Genomic DNA, 4,219 nt, shown 5'->3' with positions numbered 1-4,219 from the left:
ATGCTTCTGGAGGTGCAGTTGGATTTGGAAAGGACATTGGACACTTTAAGGAAGTAGGCATGCATTTTAAAAGATCAATAAGGAAGGGTGCCTTCCTGCCTCAGTCAGTTAAGCATCTGATTCTTGATTTTGGCTCAGGTCATGATCTCAAGGTGATGACATTGAGCCCCTCGTTGGACTCCAAACTCAGTGTGGAGTCTGCTTGAGATTCTTTCTCTCTCACTCCTTCCACCTCTTAAACCCCTTCCTCCACTTGCTCTTTCTGTCTTTCCCTGTCAAATAAGTAAAAATAAATAAACCTTTTTAAACACCGAAGATCAATAGATAATTTCAATTGCAGAATCATTTGCAGTTCATTTTTTCTAAGTTCTGTTTGTATAACACTTCATTCACAACTCTGAAAAAATTAAGAATAAGAATAAATTAAGAATAAAGAATAAAATTAAGAATAAAGAAGGAAAAAAATCCATATTACCTTAGATGGTTTTTAGTAGCAGTAGATGGTTTTTAGTAGTTTCTACTATCTGTCTGGTCAGACTTGACACGGAGAATATTCTTCCTTTGTGCTATGTGGAATTCCTTCTGGCTGTACATTTAATAAAGTATTGTTCTACCTTGAGCAAAAGCACAGAGTTCACTTTTTAATTCATTCTTATGATTTCAGTAATGAGACATGATTTTCATGCTAGTAATATTCTTTGGAATTTGGGGAAAAAAAGAGTAGTTTAGAATTGGAAATAGAAACACCCTAGTACAATGACTATGGCTTACTTCTTTAGCAAAGGAACCTATCAATTCATACCCATGAAACATAAAGCTGTGAAGGGGAGAATGTATTTCTCATTTCTCAGCTATCTGAAAAGTGTCACTGGACCAACTTTAATCAGATTTCCCATTATCATCTAAATATATATTTGAGATGCAGCATCAAAAACTAAGTGGGTATTTTTACATTATCATGTTAGATTTTTTTCTGGTAATAAAGCTGCCTGATACTATTTTCTATTATTTCAGCAGCCAACCAGAACTTATTTTATACAACTTTTATCCAGCTCTCCAAAATCAATTTTATATAAATGAAGTCATATAGTGTAGTTAACTGTTAACTTTTCCTACTCTTTATTATTCTATCAGTAATGACCCAGTTATGGTAAAGAGAGTTATTGATTTAGAATATTGGAAAAAATAAATAGAGGACAACTTATGCTTTCTTCAGCCCAAGTTTTTCACTTATTGTCAGACCAATGCTTTAAAAAAAGAATGAATTAATTTTGCTAGTATTAATTATCTGTAAGAAACTTATTACTCTAAATAATTAGGTATTTTCCTACAAAGAGAGAGAAGCATCCCAATTTAGGTATGGAATTAACCTTCTTTGAACTCAAGAAAGCTACAGCTGTGAAATTAGGCCATGGTTAATCTTCTGATTAAAACACCTGGATTTAGCTTATACAATTGTTTGAAAGTTATTTAGTAATTTAAAGGACATTTCCTATAAGTAAACTTTCCCCTTATCCTCAGCAATGAAGAAAAAAATAAAAATAAAGAAAAAAATGTCTCTCCCACAACAAAAGCAAAAAGAAATATCCAGTTTCAAAGAATAAATTTTAGATTTGCTTAGATTCAAATTAAAAGAAATCAGATTATATATACACCATGCCATCAAATAACAGCCAAGTGGGACTCTGGAAACTCAAATTTCTCCATATTTCAACAGCGGCAATCTTAGTGACAGAGTCCACCGTGGGGCAGTCCATACTCTTCATATTAATGACAAGAAATAATGGGAATGTCTATATTGCACAACAAATTGATTACCTTTGGCTTACTTGTTTTGAACATGCTTGCATAATTATTGCAGGGATTGGTGACATATGATACACTGTCTACAGAAAATAAGAGTCAGCCCTTAGATTTGGTCAGAGAACTTCTAATTATTCTTCCGCAGGATCCATATGTCCATGGGGACAGTGCTACCCCATTGCTAGAGTCTGATAACTGATCAAACTTAACAAGTAGATGTTGGAACAGTAAACCAGATAGAATCCAACTCCTGTTACTCAAAAGCACCCTCCCTTGCTTTTTGTCCAGGGTTATAGGACTTCTGTTATTAGTATAAGAATATATAACAACTACAGGGGCACCTGGGTGGCTCAGTGGGTTAAAGCCTCTGTCTTCAACTCAGATCATGATTCCAGGGTCCTGGGATTGAACCCCACAGCGGGCTTTCTGCTCAGTGGGCAGCCTGCTTCCCTTTCTCTCTCTGCCTGCCTCTCTGCCTACTTGTGACCTCTATCTGTCAAATAAATAAATAAAATCTTTTTTAAAAAAAGAATATATAACAACTACAGTTGAGAAAACTAATCTTTTAAAAAATTTTGGGGGACCCAGAGCCCTTTGCTGATAAGAGCTAGTATCTTCTTACTGTAAAAACCTAGAAATACCAACAAATTTTTCACATAAATGAAACCCCTGAAACCCATTCACACACCCCCAACAACTCTTTGGTCAAGATACTTAACATGACAACTAGAAGATTAGGTTCATACTTAATTCTCTGTACCTCTAAACTTTCTAGTGCACTGAATGGCCTGGAGTAGATTTTCAGATACTTTGGGAATCAATAATTTATTAGGGGTTGGGGTTGGTGCTCTTATCCACAGGGAGCTCCAGAGCACCAGTGGAAAGCCTCCTAGGAACTCAGTGCTCTTGTGTGTGAGGTTTAGCACTCTCCCACCACTGCCTCTTGTCTATTCAGGAGAGAAGGATTCTGGGAAGACTGGGATGGCTGCGTAGCAGTGTGAGTGCTAGTGTGGGTGATGACCAAATGCAGTGCAAGCCCAATATGACCAACTGGGCAAGTCTTGAGTAAGGTCACTGCTGTCAGGATGATCCTGTTTTGGGCTCTTCACTGATGATGTTCGTTATTAGAATATCATTGTCTTCCAATAAATAGTAAACTATTGCTGTGTCACCAAGAAATCTCTAAAATGAGTCAGAGAAGCAGTGCACTGAGGCATAGGTCCAGAACTAATTATCTTGACAGGGAATTTATGCTATAGAAAGAATACAGGAAATGGCTTCAAATTTATTCCATGCTCCAGTTTTAGAATCACAGTCCTTTTCAGGATGAGGAGAGGATTATGACTGCTGTGTGTGTGTGTGTGTGTGTGTGTGTGTGTGTGTGATAGGGAGATGCAGAAGGAGGTCCCAAAGCTATGGACTCAAACCATACTTTGAGAGATATTTTAAGGCTAGAATTTCTAAGGCACATGTGACCTGTGACTTGACTTTTTCTGATCCAGAGCCTTTTAGCATTGTCCCAGAAACCCACCAATGCCTTGACAGTCCTCCATAGCAGAGCCACACTAAGCCCTGAAGGCAGGGTGTGTCACTGATAGTTCATCAGTGCAGAGATCAGGTTTCCCTGAAAATGCCGCAGTGGCAAAGGTTCAATTCAATCACAGCATATCATGAACACAAATGTGGTTAAGTCTGCAACTACACATTGTTGTTCTGCCTGTGTCTTACTCTGTTCTGGCTTACAGTTACTCCATGGAGTGACTGGCCAGGCTCAGAGCTACGGGACCATGATCCAAGGGAGAAGAGATCCAGGCTATGCTTGTTGAGAGCTGGTAGGTGGGTTCAACCAGGCAAACAAGGACTCATGAGGGGGAGAATGGCTCTGCAAGGTAGCTCAGGCAGACTCTTTAGAAGGACTGCCGTCTCCCTGACTTGTCTCAGGCTCTGCCCTCTACTCTTTTGTTGTTTCTTTTCTTTTGTTGTTCTGTGAGCCAAATCTTACTCTTTCTCTAGGGTTTGCTTTCAATGGACCTCTTGGAAAGCTCCTCTAATATCTCAGCTCCACTTCTCTTCTGTGATCTCTTATTACTGAAGAATTATACCCATGTGGCATTTAAATATTCCCAACAGTCTCCAGTTGTTTCTGGTCATTCTCCTTCCCTAGCTGGATCCTTGAGCATAGAATGTCTGTAGATACTGCTCCATGGGGCTGAGCAAGTACAGAAATCAAGAATTATTGGATTGAGTAAGTTAGAAATCCCACTATTGGTTATTTGAGAGGTGACACTGAATCCAAATAATTTTATGAACATTGGCGTGGAGAGGGCATGGAATCTTCTCAGCATTTTGCAAATTTTTTGGAAGTGACCCATACGAAGACATTCTTTTCCCATCACAATACAACAAACACAAATAT

This window comes from Mustela lutreola, chromosome 9 (assembly GCF_030435805.1).
Source record: "Mustela lutreola isolate mMusLut2 chromosome 9, mMusLut2.pri, whole genome shotgun sequence".
Taxonomy (NCBI): domain Eukaryota; kingdom Metazoa; phylum Chordata; class Mammalia; order Carnivora; family Mustelidae; genus Mustela; species Mustela lutreola.
The sequence above is the reverse complement of the archived record's forward strand: the minus strand, read 5'-3'. Positions refer to the sequence as shown.